The 8589-nt window shown below is 42.2% G+C and overlaps 1 protein-coding gene across 1 annotated transcript in view; it reads left to right on the top strand.

The window, feature by feature from the left end:
• The first annotated feature begins 2150 nt into the window (after positions 1–2150).
• The window catches only part of LOC109924871 (lysophosphatidic acid receptor 3-like), a 38113-nt gene continuing 31674 nt past the window's right edge, over positions 2151–8589 (top strand). The window contains exon 1 of the mRNA XM_048602264.1: positions 2151–2508. The gene's annotated coding sequence lies outside the window, so the exon portion shown is untranslated. The remainder of the gene's footprint in view (positions 2509–8589) is intronic.

The raw sequence follows: 8589 nt of genomic DNA, 5'->3' as shown, positions 1-8589 counted from the left end.
TCCTGCTCTCTCCTCATCCCTTTGGCCCTAAGAACTATATCTAACTCCTTCTTGGAAACTTTCAATGTTTGGCCTGAACTACTTTTCTGTGGCAGAGAATTCCCACATATCTTCAGACTGTGACCCCTAGTTCTGGACTCCCTGGTCATCGGCACCATCCTTCATTCCTTCACCATGTTTAGTCCCTGTTAGAATTGTTTAGGTGTCTACAAGCACTCCACAAGGTTCCTCAGGATAGACAGGTTAGCAAGGTTAGATCACATGGAATACAGGGAGAACTAGCCATTTGGATACTGAACTGGCTCAAAGGTAGAAGACAGAGGGTGGTGGTGAAAGGTTGTTTTTCAGACTGGAGACCTGTGACCAGCGGTGTGCTACAAGAATTGGTGCTGGGTCCACAGCTTTTTGTCATTTATATAAATTATTTGGATGTGGACCTAGGAGGTGTGGTTAGTAAGTTTGCAGATGACAAAACTGGAGGTGTAATGGACAGCGAAGAAGGTTACCTCAGAGTACAACGGGATCTTGATCTGATGAGCCAATGGGCCAAGGAGTGGCAGGTGGAGTTTAGATAGATGTGAGGTGCTGCATTTTGGAAAGGCAATAACTTATACACTTAATCGTAAGGTCCTGGGGAGTGTTGCTGAACCAAGAGACCTTGGAGTGCAGGTTCATAGTTCCTTGAAAGTGGAGTTGCAGATAAACAGGATAGTGAAGAAGGTGTTGGGTATGCTTATCTTTATTGGTCAGCGCATTGAGAATAGGAGTTGGAAGGTCATGTTACAGGTGTACAGGACATTGGTTAGGCCACTTTTGGAATACTGCATGCAATTCTGGTCTCCCTCCTATAGGAAAGATGTTGTGAAACTTGAAAGGGTTCAGAAAAGATTTACAAGGATGTTGCCAGGGTTGGAGGTATTCAGTTATTGGGAGAGGCTGAATAGGCTGGGACTATTTTCTCTGGAGCGTTGGAGGCTGAGGGGTGACCTTGTAGAGGTTTATAAAATCATTAAGGGCATGGATAGGGTAAATAGACAAGGTCTTTTCCTTGGAGTGGGGGAGTCCAAAACTAGAGGGCATAGATTTCAGGTGAGAGGGAAAGATTTAAAATGGACCTAAGGAGGCAACTTTTTCATGCAGAGGGTGGTGCATATATGGAACGACCTGCCAGAGGAAGTGGTGGAGACTGGTACAATAACAACATTTAAAAGGTGTCTGGATGAGTATACGAATAGGAAGAGTTTAGAGGGGTATGGGCCAAATGCTAGCAAATGGGACTAGATTATTTCAGGATATCTGGTCGGCATGGCCGAACAGCTGCATTTGGAAAGGCAAATCAGGGCAGGGAGGTGATGGCCTAGTGGTATTATTGATAGTGGTATTATTATCCAGAGACTCAGATATATTCTGGGGACCCAGGTTCAAATCCTACCATGGCGGCTGGTGGAATTTGAATTCAATAAAATATCTGGAATTAAGAATTTAACGATGACTGTGAATTGATTGTCAAGAAAAAAGGAAATCTGATTCACTAATGTCCTTTAGAGAAGGAAACTGCTATCCTTACCTGGTCTGGCCTACATGTGACTCCAATTCCACAGCAATGTGGTTGACTCCTAATTGCCCTCTGGGCAATTAGGGATGGGCAATAAATGCTGCCTAGCCAGCGACGCGCCTCATCCTGTGAATGAATAAAGGAAAAAAAGTTGGACTGAAGGGTCTGTTTCCATGCTGTACAACTCTATGACTCAAAGATGCCCCCACTCCTTCATCTGTTTAGTCATGATCTTATCCAAAGGTGGAGTAGGCTTGATGGTCTCAATGGCCCACTCTGCTCCTAACTGGTGTGCACACACGGTATATTTGCCCCTCAGTATTTTGGGACTCCACCCCCTCATACTGTGTCAGCCTGCTGGCAATCCCCAGGGACCGACAGGGTTGGATTAAAATTTACAGGATTCTGGTGTCATTGGCTGTGTCCGCCCTCGCCAAAGGTCTGTCACCAGAATTGGCAACATGTTGAAATCTCCTGCCTCACCCAAGAAACCTCAGTCGCTATTCCCAGACTTGTTTGACATGTTCCCTTCCTCGAAGTGTCGAAACTTGCCCTAACATGCGGAGAGAAGTGACACTAACTTCCGAACAATGAGGGATGGGATGGACTCAATGTTCCCACCCAAACACAGTTCCATCTCCTTTACCTTTCTTGGTCAAGCCCACAGCAGTTACTCAAAGTGGAACGAAGTGTGTCGCCGGGTCAACCACTCTCTCTCACTGCTCCTCTGTCTGCAAAGGATTTTAAACTAAACTTATCCCTTTAACTCCTGAGCTAAGGGCACAGAGCCAGAACTGCAATTCGAGCTGTTTTTTTCCAAGAACCAGCAACAACAAAAAAAAACCCTCCACAAGATAACAAGGGGGTGGCGAACGGAACTGCATGGCCATGGCTCACTGTGGGTGAGACTGCGAGGGGAGAGCTGCAATTTTCCAAGCAGGCTGCTGGAGGAGGTGAGTCAATACCGTGTGTACCCAGATCTTGCTCCTACCCCCGGTCTGACGCCGCTTCTTCACTTTACAGGTGCCTTTGAGATTTCCCAACTGAGTCTACAACCCCATCAGATTATCCCTCCTGGCCCATTGTGTCCGAAAATCGGCTGAAGTTCTTTTTTTATCCCCGACACCTCAATTAAAAAAAAAACTTCATGGTCATGCTTTGGAAAGACTGTGAGAGGTGTTATTTTACGTTAAATCGTGATTTGTTTTTCGATGATTTCCCAGAGTTTAATGCATTTAAGACAACGCCACTTTTCTAAAAGGAATTTCGCAAAGTAAAAACATTCCATTTGATAAATATGAACCAGGCTGACTGTGTTAAAGGTGACAGTGACTGAAAACTTTATTCTCAGCCTGATGTTTCATGTTGTAAATACTGCGTTTCAATTGGAATATTCTTCAACTTGGAGAAACACTGGGTACAGCCAATGATTTGTGAAAGGAGGAATGTGTTTGCATTGATATAGCACCTCTCACAATCTTTCCACACCATGAAAGGCATGGCCAGTGAATTTTTTTTATTAAGGTGTTGAAATGTTGGGAAGAGCTTCAGCCGATTTTCATACACAATGTTCCACCAAACAGCAAGGAGATAAAGGAACAGATAATCCTGATGTTGGATAGTGATAAATTTTATCCAGTATCTAAGCTCTTGGGCACACTTGGAGCATGTACTTAATTGCAACAAAAGCAGAATTTGCTGAAGAACTTCTGGCAGCGACTGTGGAGAGAGAAAAACAGAGTTAATGTTTGGAGTCCAGTGATCCTTCTTCAGATATTTTCTAATCACCCTGTTCAGGGATGTAATGACTCACCTCTGGAGCAGGTGGGACTTGAATCCAAGCCTTCTGGCTCAGAGATTGGGAAAACAAACCTTCTGTGTGTACTTAATAAGATAAAATGCTTAGCTGAGTCAATCCACACTGTCTTCATTGAGTCCATCAAAGCCTTTCTCAAAGCCCCTCACTTTGTGGTATCTCCAATTAAATGCCATTGATTCATTCCCCATGTCACTTCAGTAAAAGGCCTTGGGAATGCTATCAAATACACAATTTGTATTTAAAGATGCTTGATCTATATGAGAAATTTTCACGACTCTTTCTTTTTAAAGTTGCTAACTCACACTTTTCAAAATGTTTGATTTGTTTTTACTTCTTCAACATCGGTAGCTTCTTTTTCTTTTGACCAAAACTCTGTTAAAATCCACATTAATCCTTGCTACATTCCCAGATCAAACAGGAACTATCCCAATGAGATCGGTTTTCTTCACTGTCCTCTCAATCAGGAATGAAGTTGTCTCTTTCAGTAGGTAGAATAGAATAGAATCCCTACGTCATGGAAACAGGCCATTCGGCCCAACAAACCCAGACTGACCGTCTGAAGAGTATCCCACCCTGACCCATCCCCCTACCCTTTCCCTTTAACCCTGCATTTCCCATGGCTGACACACCTAATCTACACACCCCTGAACACTATGGGGTAATTTAGCATGGCCAATCCACCCTAACCTGCACATCCCTGAACACTACGGGACAATTTAGCACAGCCAATCCACCCTAACCTGCACATCTTTCAGTTGATGGATGTTCCGTGGACTGGGAGGCTTCTTTTTGGCATTTGATTGTTTTTCTGGTTGCGTTAGCTGGCAAGTTCTTAATGTGCTAGCCCACACAGAGAGATCACACATTGGTTTCCATCGATTTCTCGTCAACTGTCTGTCACGGCCAGACTATATCACATTGTAACCCAATGGCCCAGGTCTTCTCTGCTTCATGGGCTTTCTGAAAGATTGTGACCACATTGGTCCATTTGCTGTGATGCCATTGTGCACTGTAAGATGGGAAAAGCCCTGAGCGATGCTGACCTTCCCATTTACAAAGCCTCGCAAAACCGACCACGAAATGGTTTAGAATTGCCTCTGCTATTTCTGGGAAAGAGCAGGCAATGTTTGTGCAGCTGGCATTGACCAGTATCCAGGCTGGCAGACCTGTGGGATGCACAAAGGGCCAAATGGTCTCCTCCTGCTCCTGTGTTTCATGTTTCTCTACGTATGCAACATAAAGAAGCAACATCTTATTACTGGCCCAACAACAAAGTCCTCTAATCTTGACTTCAATCTTTGATAGGAATGTACAGCACAGAAACAGGACACTTGGCCCAACCAGATTTCTGAAGAAGGGTACCGATCCGAAATGTCAGTTTTCCTACTCCTCTGATGCTGCCTGGCCTGTTGTGTTCCTCCTGCTCCTCACTGTGTTATCTCTGACTCCAGCATCTGCAGTTCGTACTATCCCCAACCAGACTATGCTGTTGTTTATGCTCCACTCAAGCCTCCTCCCATCCTCTCTTGTCTAAACCTACAGCCATTACCCAGTGTTCCCTTATCTCTCAAATGTGTGTCTAACTTCCCCTTAAACACATCAATGCCATTCACTTAAACTGTTCTCTGTGGTGGCAAATTGCACACTCTCACCACAATTTAGGTAAATGTCTTATGTCTGAATCCTGGTTTGGTTGTGTAAGAAGTTGAGGGGTGACCTTGTAGAGGTTTATAAATTCATGAGGGACATAGATAAGGTGAATGGCAAGTGTCTTTTCCCTAGGGTGAGGGATTTCAAGACCAGGGGCATATTTTTAAGGTGAGAGAAGAAAGATTTGAAAAATATGAGGGGCAACTTTTTTTACACAGAGAGTGGTTCGCCTATGGAATGAAATTCCAGAGAAAGTGGTGGATGTGGGTACAATTACAACATTTAAAAGGCATTTGGATAACTTTGCGGATAAGAAATGTTTGGAGGGATATGGGCCAAGCACAGGCAGGTGGGACCAGTTTAGTTTGGGATTATGGTCGGCATGGACCGGTTGGACCAAAGGATCTGTCTCCATGCTTTATGACTCTATGACTCAATGACTATCTTATTGACGATCTCCCCTTAAGTTCTTTCTGACAAGTAGTCTATAAAAATGTTCACAATTGTAAAAACCTGCATAGGATCACCGTTTATCCTTTCTTCTTCAAAAGCAAAGAGCCCCAGCCTGTCAATCTTTTCCTGGTATTTACACCCCACACATTTCTGGAATTGTCTGTGTTAATCCACTCTGCATCATCTTCAGTGACTCTATATCCTTAATACAATTTTGTCCTTGAGAATCTGTGTGGTTCATACAAGTTCCAATACAGATTTAGCACAACTTTCCTGCTTTTCAATTCTGTTTCTCTAGAAATAAAGGCAAATTCCTTTTTTTTGTGACCTTCCTATGATGCATCTATTAGGCCTTGGTATATTTGGAGCCTGATTCCCTTTTGTTCATTTTCCAACCAGATTTGCATCTTCCAAATAGCTAGTGACCTTGTTTCTACCAAAATGCATTCCACAACACCATAAGACCTAGGAGTAGGCCATTCAGCCCATCATGTCTGCTCAGTCATTCAATGAATTCATTGCTGATCTGATAATTCCCATTTCCACTTTCTATCTTACTCACCTCATCCTTAATTCCCTTACTAATCAAAAACTTGTCTCTCTCAGACTTAAGTATGCTCAATGAACCAGCTTCGACAGCCCATTGCAATAAAATATTCCATTAATTCACTTCGCTCTAACTGAAGTAATTCCTTATTCTGGGTGACCCCTTTTTCATCATCACAGAAAGGCAAACAACCTTTCTGCATCTCCCCTGTCAAATCCCCTAAGAATCCTGTATGTTTCAGTAAGGTTGTCCCTCATTCTTCTATATTCCAATAAGAAATGGTCTAAACTACTCAACTTCTCCTCACAGAACACTCCATCCCTACCTCTGATCAGCCTAGCAAACTTTCTCTGTCTGCCTCCAATGTCAGTATATCTTTCCTTAGATAAGGGACCTGAAACTGTTCACATTATTCCAGCTGTGGTCAGATCAGTGCCTGGTACAGTTTTAGCAAACATCCCCTTTGAAATAAAGGCCAACGTTCTTTTTGCCTTCCCTACTACTCATTGAACATGGCTGCTAGCTTTTTGTGCTTCCTTGAAGGGGATTCCATCTTTGCTGCCGCTTCCTGCATGCAAATGATATTCAGGTCCTCTATTCTTTCTGCTTAACCTCATATTTTCCCACAGGCTATTCTATCTGCCAAGTTTTAACCTACTCGCTTAACCTGTCTGTATCCCCATGCATCTTCTTTGTGTCATCCTCACCATTTGCCTTCCCACCTATTTCTGTGTCATCTGCAAACTTGGCAATAATGCATTCAATTTCCTCATTCAAGTCATTAATATACATTGTAAATAATTGTGGCCCCAGCACTGATCCCTGTGGCTCTCCACTAGTTATAGTTTGCCATCCTGAAAATGCTCCCATTGTTCCAATCCTCTGTTTTTAACCTTTTCAGTTTTTTCTGCACACCCCATACTTGACATTTTTAAATATACTGACGTTGTCTTTCATCTCATCATTCAGTGTCATATCCGCCCTCCTCTGCCTCTCAGGTACATAAGAAAGTGAAATAATCTACTAATGTTTCTGCCACCTCTCTGCTTTAATGTCTCCCAAAGGCAGTAGTCAGTGCTCCATGGGTTGAAGATGAGAAATGACCTGAAGTCTAATGCATTCCAGGCCTTGGAATGCAACATATTCAACTGCCCTGTTATGGGAAGTTATTTCATTTTTCAACTCTCCAGCTTTGTGGTATCAATTTTCCTCTGTTGGACTGTTGTTTAATTAATCAGATTGGAAGATATGCAGAGACCCCTGGTTTAAGAAAAATGTGTTTAGCAGACCTGCATGTTTACAATGAGTTAACTCATCAATGAGAATATTATGGATCTTAGTGACATTTAATGTCTATGATAACTTGATGCTTAAAAAAGAAATTGTGACAACAGTTCATTTTTATCCTAAGTTCCCATGGTATAGGAAGTTTGTTTCAGCTGGGTGTAGACATGGCTGCTGAATGGTCTTCTACAACTTATAAATGAAAAGGTGAAAGTTGGAGTTTAAATTGTGCTTGAAGTTCACACCTAGGATTCAATCTGAGAATCTCATTAATTATGTGCTGTCGCATAATAGAAACAAAGCAGAAGTAGGCCATTCAGCCCTTTGAACCTGCTCCAGAATTTCAATAATGATCATGGCTTAATGTGGCTGAATGTTTTCTCAAATGCCAAATGTTCAGTCATAACCTCAAAAGAGATTTAATAGAATCATGTATTAGTTCATGCATTAAAGCTGCCTTGAGGTTTTAAAATTGAAAGAACAAAAAAATGTTGGCAAAGAAATTGAAATGTATCTGTACAGTAATTTATGAGCAAAGGTTTTAACATTTAGCATTTGTCCAATGAATTTAAGTAGCTAATCATCGTTTCTCAGTTTTGCAGAATGTTGTTTAACTTGAATTAACATGACCCTGGTAATCTCAAGTTAAGTCCCTAGTTATTACGTAACTGTGGCTAGCATTCATGGAAATGAACTACAAGCTTTGACAGCTTTGTGAGTCCTACCTCATCAGTGGTGCAACTAGTAAGATTCGGCTTGGCTGAGCCTTAAAACCTAGCCGTGCTTTAGATTCAATCATTTAATCATTTCTTGTTATTTAACCTAATTTGGAGCTGAAGTATTATATTTCATCTAAATGCCTCAGCATTGAGGAAATTAGACACTTTTTGGCAGCTCTCAATTGCTTTTTAATGGCAGCAGTTTGATATTGATGTGAGTAGGTGAAGTTTGGGATGTGACATGATCAAGCATAGCTATAATTCTCCTCCACTCAAAGAACTTATTCATTATTCACTGCCCACCATCGAGGATGGATATTAATTGTGTAAATCAAACTGTGTACAGATTGGACTGCCATATGAAGAAAGACTGGATCAACTGGACGTGTACTCACTAGAATTTGGAAGAATGAGGGGGGATCTCAGAGAAACATATAAAATCCTGATGACAACAAGGTACAGAGCTGGATGAACACAGCAGGCCAAGCAGCATCATAGGAGCAGGAAGGCTGACATTTCGGGCCTAGACCCTTCTTCAGCATTTCTGAAGAAGGGTCTAGGC

The sequence above is a fragment of the Rhincodon typus genome, chromosome 10, assembly GCF_021869965.1.
Source record: "Rhincodon typus isolate 14 chromosome 10, sRhiTyp1.1, whole genome shotgun sequence".
NCBI classification, from domain to species: Eukaryota; Metazoa; Chordata; class Chondrichthyes; order Orectolobiformes; family Rhincodontidae; genus Rhincodon; species Rhincodon typus.
The sequence above is the reverse complement of the archived record's forward strand: the minus strand, read 5'-3'. Positions and strand labels throughout refer to the sequence as shown.